This window comes from Talpa europaea, assembly GCF_964194135.1.
Source record: "Talpa europaea genome assembly, chromosome: 1".
Classification (NCBI taxonomy): Eukaryota; Metazoa; Chordata; class Mammalia; order Eulipotyphla; family Talpidae; genus Talpa; species Talpa europaea.
The window spans coordinates 149,800,003-149,823,426 of record NC_140073.1 but is presented as its reverse complement, the minus strand read 5'-3'; the positions used below and the strand labels follow the sequence as shown (position 1 = coordinate 149,823,426).

The 23,424-nt window shown below is 41.0% G+C and overlaps 1 protein-coding gene across 1 annotated transcript in view; it reads right to left on the bottom strand.

The window, feature by feature from the left end:
- Positions 1–23,424, bottom strand: part of NYAP2 (neuronal tyrosine-phosphorylated phosphoinositide-3-kinase adaptor 2) — a gene marked incomplete at both ends in the record, with an annotated part of 236,682 nt that overhangs the window by 58,324 nt on the left and 154,934 nt on the right. The window lies entirely within an intron of this gene.

Here is a 23,424-nt window from a genome sequence, read left to right as displayed (position 1 = left end):
ATTCAGATCTCAATCTTTAGCTCAATCTTTGATGGAGATAGTAGAGAAAAAAATATGTAGAACTGATTTAGAGAATCTGCATTTTACTTTATTTACATATAGGTTTAAATATTCATTGAGTCTCAGCAATGTTATAACACAAAAGCACAAATGTCACACTTTGGCTGCCCACTCTTTGAATCTGTGAGGCAGATGGGACAGGTTATAAGACTGTCAGCAGCCCGGGGTGTGAGGTCCACAGAGTCCAGCTTTGTACCTAATCTGGTGACCCATGCCACTCAGCTCTTGGCTTTCTCACTTGGAGCCCCATTTTTCTAAACTACAAAAGGGAGATAAAGGTTTCCCCAATATCCAAAATGAGAACATCCCTATTTGGTATGATTGGGATACTCAGGTTTTTTTACATATAAATTAATCATAACAGTTTTCAGGGAAGAGATCAAATATAGACATACAATTTTTCATAATAGTCTTGACAGGTGAGAGAAAGGAAACTATTTCTTCCCTCTGTTTGGCCGGGGGTGGGGTGAGTGTGGAAGATGCAAAGGGAAGACATCTTGGAGTTGGTTGCCCTGGAGAAGGAACTTGGAGCCAGAACATAATTTGGAATGTAAGGAAGAAGAGGAAAGGAAAGAACATGAATGTAGTGAGATGTAGTAAGAAAGATAAGTAGTTAAGCTGGGGGTGTTCATGGAAAAAAAAAAAAACCGTAAGATCAATAAAGTGATTTCTCTTTTGTGTATTTTCATAGACCAAATGAAATGGTTATTTCATTCCAATTTTTAAAATATGATTTAAAAAATGGCAGTAGTGTTCCCAGGCCCAAAAAGTAACCCCCCACATCATGCTAAACAGGAATGTCTGTTTTCACAACACGGGGGAAGCCTGTAATACTGGCCCTGCCTAACTTCCCCAACTGAATTGGAAGGATCCAACCATATTCCGCATTTCAAAAATTTTCTGAAAACTAAAAACTGCTACTCATGAAAAAAAAAGTATTAATAAATTGTAGGTTCATGCCCTTTATGAATGCATTTCATCCTTCTACACCTGCACTGGATAATCACTGAGGGATGAAGTACATGAGTGGAAAATTGCGAAGCCGTATGTAAAAAGAGGACCCTAGCCCTTTATCTGCAGTCACCGGCTCAGGAATCAACAACCTGCAGAGCAATTGGCTCCTCATAGTCAGGATTTGATTAACCACTGACAGCTGCCCCGAATTTTGCTCCTTCCCACCTAGGATCAACCAAAGTCAAGTGTCTGGAACCCCCCAAAACTAGTGATCCCTGGTGAGCCTCCTCAGAATGGAACCTCCCCGACTCAGGGCATACCTGAAGATCCCCTGAGAGCTCCCCACCCTTCATCCCAGCTCTGAGCTTCTGCCAGATGTGAGGTGCTATCTGCTAGGCTATACATAGCCGAGGCAGCTCAGGGTCAACAGCCTTTGCCTGTTCCCATGTGCTTAGTCTGTGTTGATTTCACATTGCTGCAGTCCCTTCCAGCTCCAAGACAATGTGCAGCTGTGAGAACACGTGCCGTGAGTATCATTCTATGAGACGCGCCCTAATCCAGAGGCTTGTCTCGCAACCACCAGCTCAGGAAGATCCCCTGTCTTCCAGTGGGCTGACTGGTATCTAAGCCTACGTCGCAGTCACACTGAAGTCAAGTGTACACACCCGCATGATAATTACAGGAAGATAATCCAACCAACACTTGTTCTTCAGCGCCCTGAGTGAACTGGAATAAAATTAGTATCAGGAAAGAAGATCATGGACTATTTCCAAGCTGTTTATTCACAGTTTCATAGAAAATGGAACTCTGGCTTGCAAATGCCACCGCCTTACAGCCTAATGACCCATCTGGTTCACCCTCCCTTGCCTTCGTCATTTCCCACAAGCCCTGGGGACGCCGCTTTCTATCCACTTCTGGGTCTGTTTCTACTCCCATCATGAAGCATTCACCATTTTTCTCCTCCCTCCTCTCCTCTTCCTCTCCCTTCTCTTCCTCCTGTCCCTCTTCTTTCTCTCAATTTCTCTCTCTCTTCCCCCCTCCTACACCCAACACTGGATTGGAAATAACCAGACTGAAAAAAGCAAACAAGCTTCACATGTGCCTGATGCTGTTCTTGAAGATCTGGAAGCATCTTAGATACGGAAGCTGAGCGTGCCCAGCACCTCCAACATCATCAGTTTTTTTTGTTCTCACTCAAATTACTTGCACACACATACCAGCAAGGGTCACTTAGGTGTCCAACCTTAACTAAATGAAAGATCGATACAGCTTTAGGAACAAAAAGGAATCTTTTTCTTCTCTTTCTTCTCCATCTTCACATCCCAGAGGTTAGTCTTCAGTGACTTTTGACAGGTATATTTAAAGAATCTTGAACAAAAAGATCGAAGAAATTGTGATACTCAGACTTGTGTCTCTGTACCTTCACACCTGTCTCCAAAGAGAAGGCAGAGCTGGAACATTTGTAAGAAAATCACAAGCGTGTTATTGAGCATTTTATAAGGGAGTAAATCTGGTTTTTCATATTCAAGTACAGCTTCCTATCATACAGCTGAAGAGGTGTGAGTCTATCCTCCTAAATCACTTAGTCTTATAAAACAATGTCATCTCAAAAAAAAAAAAGCTTCTAACAAAATGTATTTGTGTGCTAAAATAAATACGAAAGTCTTCAAAACAGATTTTGAAATGACACAAATGAAAAATGGGCAATTAGACAAAGAAAGATATGCAGTAAGATATTCTGCCAACTCAAATCTATTCCGAGAAATAAGGACATTTATCCATATTCGTATAGTTCGATATTTTTTTTCAAACCTGTCAAAAAACAAAATTGATTTTAGTAACAAACTTTCCTGAACAAGATTGATTGTGGGTATGACGGTGGCGTTTCATGTAGAATCTGAGTTCTCTCCGTTCCCAGTCACAAGGACTCAATACCCAGAATGGACTCTTCCTCCAGTGACCAAGTGAGTGATGATTGAATGACTCAGTGTTGACTATTGATCTAAATCCCAGCCTTACTCTGAAAGCTGATTTTGAATTGAAATCTTGCTGTGGAAAAAACTGCATGATTTATTGTATTTCATTTATCTTTTAGACTGTGTGTTCGCAGATGATTTCCTGGTGTTTAAGTCAAAGAAAGATAAATAAAAATGAGACCAAGACTGATCTTTTCATGGCCAAAATGTTCTCTCCAGGGTTCCAATCTGTCACACCTCATGCAGAGAACACTGCTGATGTCTCTCAAAGTTTCCCATTTCCTTAGGTTGTCTGGGGGTCTACACTTTCTCCCCAGCTCCTTCCTGCTTCCCTCTCTGTTCCTGTCCTGGCCCTGGGCCATCCAGGACCGACTCTCCTGGCTTCCCCATGAGCCCTGCCCTGCACAGGATCCTGAGTTTTCCCAGAGTCCTTGATTCACTCTTCCTCAGTCAATTTTCACTCCCTCGACAGAGAAACTCTACAGCGGATTCTTGTAAATCCCCACAAGTTAGAAATCCTCTTTAAGCTCTGGAAACCAAGAAGCCAATTCAGCAATGACGGACTTTGGCTTCAGGCTGTCGGAGCAGCCACCCAGCATGTTAAAACTCTCTCCGAAGTTGTTCTTTTTCTGCCAGAGGTCATCATAATGAGAGACAGACAAGCTTGATTTCACATTTTAGCCATGCCATTCACTGAGTACTGCCAATTAGTTGGGGTTACCTGAACCTCCATTTCCACATCTGCAAAAGGAGATTCAGCCCCCACTGTTGCTGAGCTCCCATGAGATAATGCGGTTAAAGTCCTCACGTGGCCTGGTCGCCTGGTCACTGTAACTATTATAACTCATCTCAGTGTCCTTAGGGACCCAAAGAACATATTTGGACATCATCCCAAACGTATCACTACAAGGGCACATGTCCAGAACTCAGCAGACCTCAGGACACAAATGGAAGACATTCCCCAAGCTTCTCCATCACGGTTTTAACCCAGCTTTCCTCTTTCTTCCTTTCATTACACCCAAACTCACCCCAACTATCTCTTAATGTGGTCCCCTTCAAGTCACTTACTGGAAGTGAATCCAAAGGTTACCCATGACCTTGACATTCAGTTTGAGCTTCAGGTTGGAACATAAAGGCTGCGTGCACTGGGCTACGGTGGCACCTCCATATTTCTCTCACATCACATCTTTTAAATGAAAGCTTCACAGTTATTTTCTTTCTATTTTTGTTCCTTTAGCCTGATGTGCCTCTCCCCTAAATTAAAATGGTTAGCTAATTATCCACATCTCCTTTTTGGGACTATTTAGCCCAAATAGCACTCCAGGAAGTCTTCTCCAAATTCCTTTCCTGTGAGTTAAAGATAACAATGAAGGGTTGATAAGGGTCCTGGCTGCCTTAGGCCTGCCGCAGAAAATGACCTTGCAGCCCATCATTTCACAGTGTTATTTTTGTATTTGTAGTCACATAAGATGTAAGTGTAATGTTGTGCCTGTCTTAATTGCAAATCCCTGATCCAGGTCTGCACCTGGACAGATTGGCTATGAGGTGGCAAGATGCTCATGGGGAGCCAAGGGCACATCTTCTAGGGTCAAGGTGACACATCTGTGCCTTAATTCTCATTCCAGCACCTGTGAGCCGCCTGTGAGGCTACAGGGTCTATGGCTCTGGTAGGTACTTATGAGATGAAAAGGCAAATCACATTTTGATAAATTAGGTTGACAAGGTACAAACATTCTGCAATGGCCAGTTACAGCCCATCCCTCCTGTGACACAGGACAGAGAGGTCACGTCTTGGGGTTCAGGTCATATCACTGACATTACTTATCACTTGTAATTTCTGATTTATAGGTCTAGTCCGCCCACTAGACTGGAAGCTTCTCAGGATGGAAGAGTACATTATTCAGAGTGGTATCAATATCGGTGTGGCCAGGGAGAGCAGATGGAATGAATGGATGCATGAGGGCTTCACCCCAATCAGCGAGCTTATTGGCATATTCACTCCACCATCCAAACCCCTGTGAAGCCTCAACTCACAGCCTTACAGTGCCCCCTCCACCTCTCCAATCTCACCCAGCCATGGCCCACGGCATGAGCCAAGCACCCGCCATGTCCAACAGGAGTTGCTTACTGTAGCCAAAGTTATTTTCTGTTAACTGTACATATTTCTAAATGACTTGCAACCAATAGCCCAGAAAACAAGTGATTTTCTGGGAAAATGAGAATTATTTGGAAATACAGCCATGAACACCCTTTACTTTAGAGGAACATAAGATTGCATTTGCCTTTCTGTTTTTGCAATATTTAAAAGGATTAATTTGTCCTGTCATTTAATTGTTTCTGTGAGCACCTAGATGATTCACATGATTTAGACAAGAGGCTTTTATATTTGTGGTTTGTGACTAATGTTCTTGAAATGGCACACATTCACATAAGGTTCCCTTGGTTACAAAATATGGACTCTAATTGTGTCTGGCAATACAGAGACCGAAGCGTAGGTTGTTGACGAGTATTTGAGCTTCCCGAGGACAGAAAGAATGCTTCAGAATTGTCCACTCATATTGGCATAATCAGCTGGATCGAAGTCTCTATTCTATTTCAACTGCTGAACAATGAAAATACTGAAAGGTGATCAAGGCAGATTAATTAAGCAGAAAAGACAGCCCATTTGAAATGCTACAGGAGGTGCTGAGCGAAATTGCATTATCAGAGGGGTGTTAGATGAACCATCAACATCTAGAACTGAGAGACCTTGGAAATTGTAACTGCACAGATCATGGAAAGCAAGGTGTGTGTGTAACTGCTGCATGGGTGTCCTACTTTTGGCGGTGTAGCACCAGAAGGGGGAGTTTCCACCTCTGGGGAGAGCTTGGCTGCCCTGGGAACATCTGTAATTGCTAGAAAGCTTTTAGACAGAACTCAAGTCATTGCCCTCCAAGCTACACATGTGTTGATTGTCAGTAGTACTGTTTCTGAGGCAATTCGGAGCTAGTCTATTTCTGTTTTTAAGTTAATACCTTTTATTTTATTTATTTTAAAGATTTTATTTATTTATACAAGAACTGGAGTACAGGTCAGAGGTGAGGGAGGGTGAGAGAATTCACCAGAGACAGAGCAGAAAGCAGAACAGGCAGACGGACCAAAGACAATGCTGAGGGGAGCAGTGGGCGAGACAGGAGAGATCTGCTGCACCATGTGGGTATCTCCCTGGCCGGTCAGGGATTGAACTCGTGCTGCAGAGGCTGCGGACAGCTTCACAGCAAGGCACTCAACCTGCCGTGCCACCGGAGAGGCCCAGAAAACACCTTTCAGAATCCAAAGGAGAGCGTCTGCATTCCCTTGGTCACGCCTCTTTCAGAATACAAATCCAGAACTCTCACTCCCCCAGCATCCTGTCTTGGACTCTAATTACATGTCACCGTGTCTTTTAAAACTGCAGCATTTGGAGCTGAAAGAGGCAGAGAGCCTGACAAGGTTTACCTACATGTCCAGGTGAGCACCGGGTCCTCTCCTTGCACTTCTATTATTCCAACCCCCAGGTCTCCTGGGAAAAAAGGGCAAAGGTTTCCCTGTCTCCACAAAGAAAGGGCACCAGAGAGCAGGGGCAATATTTTATTTTTTATTATTGCTTCTCTCTTCTGTGAACCCTGTCATTTGGGGTCAGTTATGTCAATTCCAACATCTAATGGATGAATTCTCTCCAAGTATAGAGAGAGCAAGAACAATTGTTCAGGTGCCTGGTGATCCCACAATTTCAAATAAAATAAGAATGAACATCCAGGTTTGTGTTAAGAAAGCACACAGGGTAAAACCTGGGTTTTAATAAAATAGATGAGACACATTATTTCATTAAATAATAAAATAGAGGAAGCAATTGAAACATGAGAGGATATTCCAAGAATCCTAATCCTAATCACTTTATAGGAATAAACAGCTCTGAGTCTTAACCCAACTCGCTCAATGTCACCCAATGACAATTAGCAAAGCTGTGATGAAGAAACAGATTTCCTGGCTGCTGCCCAGACAGCACCTCTCAGCAGAGGGCACACTGGAGCTCACATATGAACTCCCTTTCAAAGTTTTTTTTTTTCCTGGTGGTAAAGAATAACACTTATTCACAGGGTATACAAAGAAATAGAATGTTAAAGCTGTGTTGGTCTTTCAAAACTCTCAGCCAAATATTCACATGATCTACTGTTCACATTTTATCAAAGTCTGTGAGGATTATAGATGCTGTCAAGTTATCACATCCTTAAAAGCCTTTGCTGAAATTATTAGGCACGGCTCAAGGGTTGACATAGTTTAGTACCACTTTCAGAAATTCTAGTACTACAGAATTATGAGATGTTTCCTCAAAGAATGCAATAAATATTTTCATTTGTCCTCGACACAAGGAAGCCAAGAGAACCTGTGGACAGAGACTGCTGGAAGCTGACCCAGTTCCTTACTCCAGACATCTGGTACAGCCATTCTTCCCAGCAGGCCTTGTTACAGGGCAGGGAGAGGGGCACCCCAGACCCCGCAAACCTGCCTGCTCTAAATGGGTTCTGCCATCCGCCACATCAACACAAAACAGATGAGATTTTAGTGGGAAGGAACTTTAATACAATTAGTAAACAATCCAGGAAAAGCAAAGAATAGAGTTTCTAAATCAAGCACCCAAAGTTACCCGTCCCCTCATGGGTAAAAGTCCACCCAAATGGGATTGGCCCAGAGCAAGGCCCCAAAGCCTGCCACAAGTCTAAAGCACCTTTCAGGGGAGATACACAGAAAAGGATCAGAATCAACCAGACAAGTCTGGGAGGAAAAGAGCAAAATCAAAATCAAGATAAAAGCTGCCATTATCACCTCCCCACGGTCTCTCACCCACATCTGTGTCACCCAGTCCAGGACCAAAAGGCAAGCATAGTTTCTTCACGTGTCTCTCTGCTCCCTGTGCCTCCTCCAGGTCTCCTTCTGGTTCCATCCTGCTTCCTTTCTCAGTCTCTTCTCAAGCTGCTTCTTCTCCCTGCTCAGCTCCACCCTCCTTTGGGTGGGGCAGGGAACCTGAAACTTCCCTCTTTCCTGGGGACCACCCTGCTACAGCCTTTAGGTTAGGGAGTGTCACATGACAGAGGCTTGACCATCAGAATGTGAGGCCATCTGTGGATTCCCCAGCCACCCTTGTTCTCAGGAATTTGTTTGGTGCCCAGAGCTCCTGATGGTCAAGCTAAAATCTAGTCAGGCAGGAGCCTCTCAAACCAAGACAAGTCTTGGTATGAGGATCTCTGCTGAAAACAGCAGGCAACATTATGACCAGATTAGCATAACCAGGTGGATCACCTTGACAGGAAGTTAAGTGTAAACAGGAACTAGAGAGAGGATGTTCTGATCAGCAGCAACAATGGAGCCCCCCAGGCAACAGCCTTTATTCATTTCCCCCAGCTTGTGCCAGAAAATTATGCATCCCCAATCCACATTCCTCCACACATTCCTCTCTGAATATTTGCCCACTCCTCTAAATCTGATACCCTATAAAGGTGAGGTTGGCCCAGGAAATAGATGCTGCATCTCCAGAGGGGCAGCCCCTCTGGGTCTCGGTCTCTCTCTCTTTCCTTGGACTTGGAGTTGTCTTTCCTCCATCCAGTGCTGCTACCAACACTACCAACACTGTCTCCCCATGAGATGACAGCCATCAACCTTCCCACAAAATCCTCGTTGTCTTGCTTACCCCTCTGGCTGGGAGTTTTTGAGGTCCTAGGTGCTAGAAGAGCCACTAGGTGGAAGCTTACCAGAAACTTTGGAGATGAGCACCCATCTTTTGTGAACCTTCTGACTGACATGTCCCATGACATATGTCCTGGCCTGTGGCATGAACTGACTATATGGCTTATTATTATTAAACCAATGAGGTTTCAGAGTTTTTTGCTACAACAGATAGACTATCTTAACACAGTTTTTAAAAGATATTATTTCTCATTTTCTCTCTTGTAAAATATAGTCTAAATATAAAATCGTTGGGTTTCTAATAAGGACAATGTTTTTATTGGCACAGAAAAATGAAGAACAGGGAGATTAGTTAAGTTGCCAAATATGGTTCAAGAATTCAGCAAGCTATGGTTCTCTCTCTTTTTTAAAAGAGATTTGTTTATTTATGCATACAAGAGCTGGGGTACAGTCCAGAGGCATGGGGGTTAGAATGGGGAACAGAACAGGCAGATTGACCAAAGTACACTGCTGAGGGGAGCAGCAGGAGAATCAGGTGAGGTCTGCTGCGCCATGTGGGTAGCTCCCTGGCCGGCTGGGGAATCAAACTCATGCTGCAGTGGCTGCGGATAGCTTCATAGGGTGTGTCTTAACCCTTGTGCCACCAAGGAGGCCCCTATGATTCTCTCTTACCTCTTTTTATAATAAAAATGTTCTATAAAACTGATAAATACTTCTTTATTGAGTATTTAATAAATATTTTAAAAACTGTAACTCAATAACTAGATGAGCCTCTGAAGTAATCAAGCAACTTACATATTTTATTTATATTACTTGAATCAAGACAAATGACTTCCAGTATTTTCCAAATGCTTTTTCATCCAAAATAGTAGAAAAGAACAAATCTCTAATAAATAATGGGGAAAAAAATAGGATTCTTTTAAAAATAGGCACATAGAAAACAGTACCCATTTACTTAAAATAAATATAATTTAGATTATACTAGTCATATTAAGGAAAATTAAAAATAAGTTAAAATATTTTCTCAGAAATACCAAAACAAAACATACTGGAATGGGATTGAGACTCATCCTTGTTGCCTGAAATTCAGACTTAGGTCAATTCAATAAAACACTTGAGGATTTGAGGAAACAACTCAGATAAAATTATAGACTTGAAATAAATTATTTCTAAGTATCCTTCTCAGTCTATAATTTTATACTCTATGACACCAACGTTCCGACAAAAAGCAAAATAATATCATTATCTATGTTCTCAAATACACCTCCACTTTATATTTCAGAGTAGTTTATGTTCTTCAAAGAGACATTTTTGTAGTTTAATTGAATTCTCTTTCCAAACAAATCAGTGAACTATAACATAAATCAAGTAAGTGAGTTCTTTACAACTACTGATGATTTGTTGGGTTCGTTGGCAAACCCAGGATCCAACTTTTCTCTCAATACCTGATTAGTAGACAAACTAAATAGAGGCCCTGGTTTAAAAACATGCAAACAACACTCTCAATCTGCAAAAAGGAAAGTGTGTGTTTCCTATTTTCTGGGAACAAACAAGGTCTTAATGACATCAGGAGCTGCATGTCTACCCAGCCTCCATGGGGTCACTGGCCTACGATGGGTCAGAAGCTGCACAAGACTCTGTACAAGTAATAATTCCACTCCTACTTATCCCTTCCAGACAGGTGTCAGGGAAAGTGGTCACCCCGTTGGGTAACAAGCTCCCTGAGGTTAGAGTTGGGGGACTGGAGAGATTAGGATTTGAACTCAGGTCTCTGAGAGCAAACAGCCACACCATGAAACTTAGTTTTGTTTCCTTTTGATAGGTTTATGGAAAGAGAATTCATTACATTATTTGTATTTCTGAGAATGTACTTCTGAAAATATACATTCCAAAAAAATACATTCTGAAAATGTATTTCTGAGAATACATTTCTAGAAAATTTCAAGATTACATGAATAGGAAAATTAAAATGAGGTTTGGGAGAAATCACTTGTCAGTCCAGAGAGCATAGATCACACACAACCCAACTCCTGACACACGTCAGCACACAAGTTACAAAAAGTGTGGTGGTGTCCAGATGTGACGTGGCAGGGTGGACCCCAGCAGTTTGCTGCGTGATCCCAACCAGAGTTACCACGTGATATTGACCAGTAATAGTAAAACGTCAGAAAACAAAGAACGTGCATTTGCAAGGCTGGTGTTAGCAGTTTACTCTGCAGCATTTTTTTATTATTATTAAAAAAGGGAAGTGAAGAGAAGCATGTATTATTTTTTCTTATTATGTTCCATTAACAGTGACACACACATGCCTGATGCCATCCATGTACACTGTGTTCACCAGGCACTGACATGTGCAGATAAGGCCATAATGTGAAACACCAGGGCCTCCGCTCACGTGGGGCTCTGACTCAGAGGGAGGAGAAGCAATTCCAGAAAAGATATTGCTGAGATCTCCTAAGGCCACCAAGGAGAGCAGGTAGAGCACGATGAAAGTTTTTAATATTTAATAGATGGTTTTTCCTAGTGGAGAGGTCAAGAAATCTTGATTGAATAATAATCCAGGGGCTTTCTTGGAGGCACAGGGGTTAAAGACACAGCACTATCAGGCTATTGCCAGCGCGAGTTTAGTCCCCGGCCAGGGAGCCACCCACATGGCATGGCAGACCTCTACTGTCTCCCCACTGCTCCCCTTAGCAGTGAATTTCAGTAGATTTGCCTGTTCTGCTCCCCACTCTGTCTCTGGGGATTCCTCTCACCCCTCGCACCTCTGGAATACACCCCAGTTCTTAGATGCATAAATAAGTAAATCTTTAAAAATAATAATAATCCCGGGCCTCACCTGGTGGCGCAGAGGTTGAGCGCTGGGCTGTGAAGCTGCCTGCAGCTTCTGCAGCACCGGTTCAATCCCCGGCCACTGACGAGGGTCCCACATGGTGCGACAGACCTCTCCTGCTGTGCCCACTGCTCCCCTCAGCAGTGTATTTCATCAGTCTGCCTGTTCTGTTACCCACTCTGGCTCTGGTGAATTCTCTCACCCTCCCGCACTTCTGACTTTACCCCGTGCTTGTATAAATAAATAAATAAATCTTTAAATAATAATAATAATAATAATCCCAACAACAGCAAAAGGGTGGTCGAGGGCTGCTTCCGTGTTTGCGGGCAGGGCACCTGACTGCTCACACACACTGCCAGGTGAGGAGAGCTGCAAAGCTGGAGCACACAGAGGAAGAGGAACAGGTGGAGGGAGAAGCCAGAGGCCCTTGGGTCAGATACCCAGAGCTTCTCTGGGGAGAGAAATTGATTGTTCAGAAGAGAACAAAGGGTTGAATATTTTATATAGAGATAGACAAAAATAAATTAAAATTTGTAACAGATGGCTCTGGATGGAGCATCGAGAAAGGATTGTGTTCCAGTCTTATAAGTATTCCTTTGTCCTCGATATAATCCAAACAGGAAAATGCCTGGAGACTAGGAGCTTGGCTGGCTTCTTCCAGACTTTCCATAACAGAGTATTGTCATCTTAGTTACATTTGATTTCTACCAACAACAAATTCTAAAAATGTGCTTGCAGTCCAGCTCCCCCTTCTTCTGTACCCCAAGCCCAACCAACTTACTGAAACCTCAAAGTGTTATGTTTTTCATCTACCTGAAGGCAAAGTCTATGTAGCACAAACACCTATAACTGTCAATGGGCGATAGATGTGAATTAATAAAATGTTTCCATAGTTAATGAAGTTTAAAAATGCTGCATTAAGTAAGCGAAACAGACTTGTTCTCTGAAGGTTTGTCCAAGTCTTTCATGAATCACTGTGCATGTACAGAAGGCTGATAAAATGCAGAGTCCACTGAACTTATTCTCCAGGGCTTTCTTTTTTGTTTTCTGGGGTGTTTTTTTTTTTTTTTCCCAGAGTTTTTTCCTATTCTAAGAACAATCCCAGGGTATCTACCATCACACATTATGCATTCTGAAATCTCACTGAGCATCTTACTCTGCTGCTGGCAGAGCTGGGTCCAGAATTCAGACTATCCCATTATATTTTGTAAATTTAGTTTGGGGAAAAAAGAAAAAGCAGGTAGTTCCTACTCTCAAATGTTATGGACTGAACTGTGCACCCCTCAACCCCCACTCATGTCTTGAAGCCCTAACCCCCAATTGACTTTATTCAGAGAGGCTTCAAAATGAGGTGCTACGGGGGACCCCTTCTTCCTATGACTACTGCTGGGGCACAGAGACTTAGATCGGGGCACCAAAATATTTAGGCAGAGTGAGTGAGACCACAGAGAACTAACCAATCACAAAGAGACTAGTGGAGCTTTAGAATAATCAGGGAAAGAAGGTGCATATTCCCTGAGGCACGACTCTTCTTTGGCTCCCTTACCCCAACCTGGCCTGCTTCCACAGGCCTGGGAGTCCTACTTTATTTCTATTCCTTTTCTCCTCAATAAACTTTTTCTTTCTCTAAACAAATCTGCCTCTTCTCGCTTGCTTGCCTGACCACTGGCGAAGTTCCTGCTGTGCCTTCATGAGACACCAACAGTTGGTGGTCTAGTGGCTGGAGCTCAGTGCTGCCCCTGCAGCCTGGGATCCATTCCTGGCTGGGAGACTAGGCCTGAAAACCTGCAATTTCAGTATCACTGTGACAGGCTGACATAGAGTCAGCCTGGGGCCTACTCACAGACAGGCCCCGTGAGGACACAGTATGTGGGGGGCCTCTGCAGAGACCTGGAGAAACCCTTGGCCTTGGACTTCTAAGCCTCCAGAACTTTGAGGAGCAAATTGCTGTGGCATAAGCTGCATGTCTGGGGCACTCTCACCCACTGAGTCCTGCTACTTTGTAGATTTTGAGGGAGGAGGAAACTTGAGGGAATGAATGGAGAACATAGCTTTGCTGAGTAAGTGCGTGCTACATGATTTTATAAACCTCATTTAACTGATGAAGAAACCAGGGCACAATGAGGCTCTATAAATGCCCAGCAGGCAAACAAAGCTGAAATGTGACTCCTGACTTGTTGGACTTTGAGTTAGGAACTGACTCCAGTGCCACCTGCTCTTTCTGAAATCTACTAGTTTTTTTAAAAATATGGGTAGCCTGTCACACCAGCTTAAGGACCCTTCCAGACCTCAAATATTATGGTGTTATTTATACTTTAATATAATTGAGTTTCACAACTTTTATTTGAGGAAGATTTGAATAAGACATTTGAACAAAGAGTTCCCCTTCAGCACTAAAAAACTAGGGCCCTTGTCCTGGACCCCACACTTTGGGGGTTCCCAGTATGATTCCCTCCCATTGAACTTTCATCATGGGGCAAGAGTTCCAGAGACCAGGGCTGTGCTATGGGGAAATGCTATTTTTCCCTTCCCAGACATCTGCTGTGACCTAAGCCCCAGCACCCCCTATGTTAATGGCTCTGAATTGACCTTACAGCTCCGCTTTGAGTCTGTCCTGGGGCAACTGATCCCTCCCACCTAACAAAAAGCTGCCAGCACAACAAAGCAGCAAAACAAATCTTTGCAAAAGAAGAGTGGAAAGAAGCAAGGCCTTAAGTTCCTTAATAATTTCAACCCGTCTGGAAGAAGTCTTTTTGTTTGGAAAGAAAGGGCGAGGACAAGTAGAAACAGACTGAGGAGGGCTTTGAGTGACAGGCTACGGAATCAGTACATCCTTGTGAGGAGCAGAGGATGGTGATGCCCTCTGTATCAGAGGAAGGGCCTCCTGAGAAGCGCTTGAGAAAGATCAGGGGGAAGGTGTGTGCAGAGTTATCCCAGGTCAAAGGTCTACCAGCAGCATTTTTTTTTTTTTTAACATTTTAAAAGGACAGGTTTATTAAGAAAAAGAAAAGAGAAAAAGATGCTTGTACAGACATGGTGGCAGAAAGAGCTGCTGTTACACCACCTTATCTCTGGGCCATGAAATCCACAGAACTCCAGACATCACCATGTCAACACTGTGATGACATCAACCTTAAATATTCTTTTCAACGGGGTGTGCAGACATAGATGCAAAGATGCAGAAATGAAATGTTGAGTAGCAAATCTCTTCCTTTAAATAATTTTTAGGATTTGTATCCAATGCAGATGAAAGTGTGATTATTTCCAAGACGAAGATCGCTTTTTTGGAATTCAAAATCTATCATCTGTTCAATGACAAGAAAATAATTTTTTATTAACCAACCTCATTGTCTGGTCTTAATCCGATGTCAAATGTAGAGAGAGAAACACCAGACAAGGTTATATTGTGAATCCATTGAATAACTACTCTGAACCCAGAGTCAATTCTCTGCATATTAAAAATGGAACATAATTACAGAAAGTGTCTTTATTGTTCAATAATCCTTTTTACTTCAAAATAGTGAATAAAAATGCAAATGCCGCCCTATAATTTAGCACATTAAATATTTATGCCCACAGCTCTCCACCACCCCTGTGCTGCCAATGGTGGGCTTTTAGTCTTTCTTTCCCATTGAAGACCGACAAAAACTCATTTCTCTCCTTCCACTAAATCTATATTTGGTAGAGAAACCACTGATAACAATCTCTTAAGGAACAAATAGAATTTTAAAATACTTGACAGAGTTTTAGGGCTATGGAGTCTTTATAAGCTGGTTCAGACACACATTTTGACTTTGGATGTTTTAAGAAGTCTCTATCATTTGACAAATTCCAAAAACATACAGCGATAGTTACAGAAGACCTGACACTGGAGTCATTTTTAAGTAGGACACCAGGCAGCAAATTAGCATAAAGCTAACAAGTCAAAAAGGGAGCTTGAATAAAGGTGCTCGCAGGGAATGGGACATAAGTGAAATACAATGTCCCTTCTCTATCATCCTTTTCACAGCAATGCTGGAGAAGAGGACAAAATCTTTCAATTTGTTTTTTGAAAGATTTATTTATGCATATAAGAGCTGGTGTACAGGCCAGAGATGCAGGGGTGAGAGGATTCACCAGAGACAGAGCGGGGAACAGAACAGGCAGACTGACTGAAACACACTGCTGAGGGGAGCAGCGGGCACAACAGGAGAGGTCTGCTGCACCATGTGGGTTGCTCCCTGGTTGGCCTGGGATTGAACTCGTGCTGCAGAGGCTTCGGATTGCTTCACAGTGTGGTGCTTAACCCCTTGTGCCACCAAGGAGGCCCTCTTTCAATATAATTGTTTGGGAACCTTGACCCTGGCAACGGCTTGACCACTGTCTGTGTGACAGTGGTAAGATTTTCTTACTTTCTAAGCATCTCTGTATTCATCTTTTAGATAAACTATTTAGACCATGTCACCTCTAAGGAGCCAAAACCTTAAAATCATATTCTTTGCGCCCTCTGTTTAAAGTGAAAAGGGATTCATGTTTGCTTAAATATATCACAGAAATGAAATTTGATGAAAGTATACCATTCTGAAGACTCATGTTCTTGAAACTATAACTTTGGCTTGTTTTAAGATTTTCATGCAGATGCCTTCCCATAGGACAGAAGGGGACGGTGTTACATACAAAATACCCTTGGGGGCTGCCGCCAGCTCTCACCGCCAAAATGCAGAAGAAATGCTGCCAAGCCCAAGGAGAAGAGACAATGGTATGAACAGAATAAAGAAACCATGCCTATAATTTGAGTTTCCGTTTTGTGAGATAGTCAAGAGGATTTGGCTTTTGAGCAGAATCACTGTTTACTGAAGTCACTGGGAAAAAGTAGACCAATTATCCATCAGATGCAAGGAATCTAAATTAACTTTTTCTTCTATACGGAAGAAATAATGAATTTCTATTGCTGCAGCTACCATTTCTGTTTCCATCTGATTTCTAGGAAGCAATGTCAGAATGACCCTTTAAACAATAGGAGGGAAAGAGAATGACAAGAAAGACCACAGCTATACCCAGTTATTAGCTATTCTATACCTCGGACAGACTTGTAAATAAAACATTTTTATGTGTAATCAAGACTGAGTTAATGTGCATAGGAAATTACTATCAGGCAGTAGGGATCTAAGTTGAAGTTGCTGTTTCATGTGTTATGGCCACATTTTTATGGAAATGGCTTAAATGTTCTTGGTGGGCATAGCCTTGGTGCTAATAAAGTGGAACATGGATTCAGATCAGCAATTAAGAAACCGAGTGCACAGTATTCACACCTCTGAACGCCTGATCTGGGAAGTCCCCGCCCCAGTGTGGTGCAATGTAAACAGTTGTCTTAGGGGTTGTGAGACCTGGAGATCCCAGTTCAGACCTAGCCCCAAATTAACTGTGAGACCTTGGTTAAACCACTTTCTCCTTCTGAGTCTTTATTTGCTTATCTTTAAACGAGTCATCTGGACCCAAGAATCTTCAAGTTAAGGATTCTACTGATGAGTACCAGGATGCATTATATCTTAAAGGTTCCCAGTCCTGACTACATATTAGAAACACTTGGGCAATATTAAAAAACTCTCCATGCTTGAGTTCTACTAGATTAAATTGTGGAGGGTGGAGTACTGACATTGGTAATTTTTAAAAACTCCCTGAGAGTTTCTAAAGGATAGCCAGGGCTCAGACCAATGTTAGATATTTAATGGAACATTCAAAGCACCATTTAATGCACTTCATTGTTCTTTTTGTAGACTGCTTTAGTCCTTTCTTTCCCTGATTTTCCCTAATTTAGTTGAAAGCATTTCAATTATCCTTTCTTACCCAAGGAAAAGAAAGAGTCAAAAAAAGGAGATATTCACTTTTGTATTCATTAGAATTTCTTGAAAAAAATTATAGGTGGAAAAGAAAAATATTTGACCACATCCAGCTTTAAAATGATTGCTATCTATTTACTTATTTGTGTTAGATTTATTTCCGGTCTTCATAAATACGAAAAGACAGAACTGCCAAAGTTAAGAACACACACAAGCAACCAGTGAGTAGGAGGGTGAGAATGTGCTGTGGAATTTTGATTCTTTAACTTGGCTTCTTCAACTTGTCTGCATTATACATGAGGAGGAAGCCAGTGGCTTAGTGAAGAAAACTAACCTTTTTAGTTCAACGTCCAAACAATCATGAGAAGATAAAAAGTCACCAAGATATGAGAACCAGAAAACATCATTCTTTTCAGTGTTGTCTGTTTTCTGTGCCTGTGATTTTTTTTTTTAAGATCATATTTCCCTCTTCTAATGTCTGAAGGAGAGACAAGCCTTTCCACGAGTAGGTGGGAGGTGTGTGGGTAGCGGAATATATGCACAGGTGCAATCAACTTTAATTAAGACTCAAATCATTTTAACAGGCAGATGGAAAAATGCTTCAATCTTCTTTAAAAGAAACAGAGGCATTCAGGCACTAAAAATATTAATGCATGGGAAGAAAAAAATAATTTCCATTCTTCCTGCAAGATGTAATTCTGAAAACACATTCATAAATGTTCTGAAGCAAACACTAAATGCTAAGACGAATTATTTCTTTCATCACAAAGGTTAATAAGAACATTTAAGTTCTATGAAAGAAAATGCAAAACTTAGCATTGTTTGAATTGCAATTATTAATGGCCATATTGGGGAGAGGTGGTTCATAGACGTCATAGCTTTTAAAATTTCATAAGAAAAGTAAGGCAGGTACAGTACCCCTTTTAGAAGTAATATAACTTATAGCTACAGAACAAAATCTATACAGTACTGTATTTCTTGCTGGTTTGAACTCAATGATCTCTTGATAAATATAGTTAGATAAAGAAATGTGCTTGGGAACCATAGTAGATCAATCTGAGATTTTTCATATCATCTTTCAGGAGATAGATAGGTAGATAGATAGATAGATAGATAGATAGATAGATAGATAGATAGATAGATAGATAGATAAAAACTTGGAGAGGGATAAAAAATCTTACCTAGGGAATGTCTCCAATAACGACATTTGATTCCCCCCAAAATGGTATTTTAAGTGGAGTCAGACACTATCAAATAAAAGTAGAAGCAAAACCAACACAAATATATTTAAATAGACGTATCTTAATATTTCAAGGTTACTTAGGGGAGCTGGAGCTCATTTCAGATCCTGTTCATACAGAACATAATTTTGCTCAAGCAATTGAAGAACTTCATTGGCTGTAAGTTTGGTTGTTATGTGAGGGAGTAAAACATGACCCTTGCTAAGGTCCAGCAATGACTTACTGAGGTCTTCAGATAGAGACCCAGGATGCTCTTCACCCACATCCTGATGACTATTACTCCTACACTTTGCTGGTTTTGGTTCTTGTTCTTATTCACATGCTCCAAGTCAGGCATCTAATGCGCAAGTCCTCTAAATGTTTTGCCATATTTTACCTGTTCTTGCTTTCAAAGTCCTTGGATCAAAGGTGCTGGTAGACCTTATTCTGATAGATTCAATTCTGCCTTTTTGTGGATTACACTGGAATGAAAATGGGTACATTTCATACCTTTCTTTCCCTTCTTTAGGCCACAGACTGAAGGGTTTCTGCTCATTTGATGCCATTACAATTGTTGCTGACACCTGAGCTCACCATCACCCAGGGGCAGGAAACTCAGGTATGGCTTCACTTTTGTGACTCCACAGTTCCCAAAGACTTCCCAAGTCTTAGAAGAACTTTTAAAATATATCAAGAAAGGAAGAATGTCAGGCCTCCCTGGTGGTGCAAGGGGTTAAGATGCAACCTATGACGCTATCAGCAGCCACTGCAGCACAAGTTAGATCCCAGGCCAGGGAACTACCCACATGGCGCAGCAGACCTTTCCTGTCTCCCTGCTGCTCCCTTCAGCAGTGTATTTCAGTAGATCTGTCTGTCCTGCTCCCCGCTCTGTCTCTGGTGAATCCTCTCACCCCCTACACCTCTGGCCTGTACCCCAAGTCTTGTATGCATAAATAAATAAATCTTAAAAAAAATTCTTAAAAAAAAAGAGAAAGGAAGAATGTTGAATCCAGGGAAACACACATTTTATACCAACACAGATTTTAAACAGGTCTCCTTAAATGTCAGCCACTAGTGAGTCTTGTTAAGTCTTCCATTGATTTCACAGGGAAGTAGGTCAGGGCTGCTTTTAAGTAGAGAAGACTTGTGCTGCACGTTTCATTTAACTACGAGGGGTGAATATTAAAAATTGATGTGCAAAGGAAACCTCTGCCTAATTAGCATCTGGATAAAGATTACTGGGAAAGCCATGGAAGTTAACAAAAAAAATGAGAAAATTGAGTATGGTTTATTTCAACAGCTATTCTTGTGTCTGTGGCCTTACATTTATGAGTAAAATTAGAAATGTATGCTCTTTGTGCATTGCCCACTTATGCAAGTTAATCTGTATTTAGGAGGTTAGCATTCATTTTACATGACCATGGATGCAAGTATGTTTTATATAACATTTCAATAGTTTCTTCTCTGATGCTGAAATTTCCAAAAACTAACCTCAAAGTTTTTGGGTTTTTGTTTATTTGTTTGCATGTTGACAAACCACTTTAAAAAGAGAAAAGATACTACTTAATTCTGGTTAGAAATAATGTTTCACAAATCAGCCTTTAAAAAGGCTTCCATTTACAAAGAAAATATTTTTTTCATATTAATCACTTTAGGTATTTTTGGTTTCCACTTAATCAGTTAATACCTGTACATTTTTAGGCATAGCTTTTCTTTTAAAAGATCAATTATTTCATATATTCAACAAGAGGCTAATATCCAACATCTACAAAGAACTCATAAAACTCAACAAAAGGAAAACAAATAACCAATAAAATAAGCAGAAAAGCTAACCAGACACTTCTCCAAAGAAGATATGCAGATGACATATGAGAAAATGTTCAACATCATTATCATCCAGGAAATACAAATCCAAACAACAATGAGATATCACTCACCCTCCAGAGAATGTCCCATGTCAAAAAAAACAGAAAAAATAAATGGTGGTGAGGGTGTGGAGTAAAAGGAACTCTCCTACATTGTTGGTGGGGATGTAGACTGGTCTGCCCACTATGAAAAATACTATAACAGTTTCTCAAAATATTAAAAATAGATCTATTATATGATCCAATAATTCCACTCCTCTGTATTTATCCAAAGAACACAAAAATACTGATTCAAAGAGGAATATGCACTCCCACATTCATTGCAGCACTTTTTACAATAGCCAAGTTATGGAAACAACCCAAGTGCCAAACAACAGATGAACGGATTAAAAAGATGTGATATGTATACACAATGGAATACTACTCAGCTATAAAAAAGATGAAATCATGCCATTCGCAACAACATGGATGGAACTGGAGGTCATTATCCTAATTGAAGTAAGTCAGAAGGAGAAATACAAATACTAGATGATTTCAATCATTGTGGAAAATAAAGAAACAAAACAAAGGGACAGACAAAACTAAATCAAAATACACCTTAGAACTATCACTGCAGAACTGAGGCTATCAGAGGGGAAATGGAGGAGTAGAGAAGAAAGATGAGAGGATGCACAGGGACTGTGGTGGAGGATTATGGGTGGTTTAGCAGTGGGTGTGGGGTGATAACAACTGAAGAGGTATGAATCTATACCCCTAAATCATATTCAGTGCTGTCAACTGATGTACATCAATGAAAAGAAGTTTAAAAGATTGATCATTGTAACCCCCCCATAAAAAGTAATCATTACATTTGAAAAGCAATCAATAACCTAGTTGTACTGAATTTCTTCTTTTGTTAATAAATTATCTTTCACAATCACATCCTGTTGTCCAATGGTTTGCACAATGAAGGCACCTCTTTGTTCTAGGAAGTGTTACATACAGGGCAAGGGACCTGCTGTGCCCAACTGGTGTGATGCCCTTCCACCCTCAAGGCCTCAGTATCATCTGGCCATCTTGAAACAGCCTGCCTCCTGTGGAGTGGAGAATGGCTTACATTGTCCCCATGCTTTATTCATCTCACATCAGGCTTTGAATGATTCACTTAAGAGGGCCAATCTTTTACCCAAGCGTAACTGGAGAGAAAACTGTGCAAACAAGATGGAATCTGAAATTTTAATTCATTTTGACCTTGTTTCATTATTTAATAAAATATATTATTCTTTGCTCAGATCGCTAAAAGTTAATCATCCCTTATCGTTGCACGCCAAATTACAAGTCTTTACCTGTACATGACTTTCTTTAACTTTTCACAACAATCCTATAAAGTAAATAAGAAAAAAACTTAGAGTTTGACTTGCCCTAAAAAATGGAGTTTCTAAGTGGCAAATCTATCTTTTGACCCAAGACATTTGAGACCCCTGTCCTATTTCATACATAGAACTCATGTGACTTGTTTCACCTGAGATTTTCAAATATTTTATCATATTCCTTTAAGCAGTATATTTTAGAGTAGAAGACAGCAAATGAATTTTAAAAATAAAAGTATAGAAAAAACTTTTCTATTGTCCTATCATCTTGGGAAATTAAATAGTAAATGGACAGTACTCAACACCATATACAATCTAGCTTTTCTATATATAAAATAATATAACACTGCTTCTAGAATCATTCTGTGAAAATCTATACTGTGCTATTTTCATGGACCCTACTTGAATGCTTCTACAAATGTTTCATTTAGATTACCAGCTTTTGCTTTCATTTTCCTTGTTGGTTGCTACCTGGCTTCCCTAGTTAGTAGTAAGCTGATTGCTCCTCTACTGACTATTTTATATAAAAATATCTAAGCCTGGGTTCCACTGACATTCCTTGAAGAAGTTGGGCCCAAAATTCCTTAAGTAGTGTTGATGTGATCATCCTGTGTAAAATTCAATTATTATCAACACTTAGTAATCACTGTAATTCTAGTACACTTTGCTCTTAGCTTTGGAAAAATCAAAAAACCCACAAATGCAAACTTGTTATGGGGAACACAGTGGTAGATACAGTGGACACAAATAAAATATATGGATTTTGCTCTCAAAACTTGCCTTTTAATTGTAGAGGTTAAAGACACATCCACTCACTTTTGTCTAACAATTAGTCATTTAAGAAACATGTATTGGGGCCTCCCTGGTGGTGCCAGGTGTTGTCTCAGCACTATGAAGCTATCACCAGCCACTGCAGCACAAGTTCAATCTCTGGCCAGGGAGTTGACCCACATGGCACAGCAGACATCTCCTGTCTCTCCCGCTGTTCCCCTCAGCAGTGCATTTTAGTAGATCCACCTGTTCTGTTCCCCACGCTGTCTCTGGTGAATCCTTTCACCCCCCCAAACCTCTGGGCTGTACCCCAGCTCTTGTATGCATAAATAAATAAATCTTTAAAAAAAAGAAATATGTATTGAACATGGATATGCCAGAAAATGTGGCAATTGCCACATAAAAAAGACTTAGAATTGTGTCCTGACAATTTAGTGAGGGAGGCAAATATTTAAACACTAAACACAACCTTGTGTTAGTCATGTATCATAAAAGCTTTTAGTATATACAAAGAGAAGCACAGTCCCCCCAAAGTAAGCAGAAGGGGCAGACTCTGAAAGAATGAATATATCATATTGCATGAGAACCACAAGATATGTCTTCAGATGGAGTAATCAACAAGATCAGATGTTCTGTGAAGGTTAAAAGAACAAAGAAAGGAAAAGAGGCCAGACTAGGTGTCATTAGCTAGCCCTGTGTGACTTTGGAGTGAGCACACAGGAAGCTATTCAATAGTTTGTAGAAGTTAAGAATGGAAACTGGGGGGAGGGGGCAAAAGATGGAGGCAGCAATACAAAATGTACAGAACATTCATTTGACCATGAAAGGGTAATGAAGAATCACGTCTGGCTTTAGAATCAAGCTGTCTTTGCTG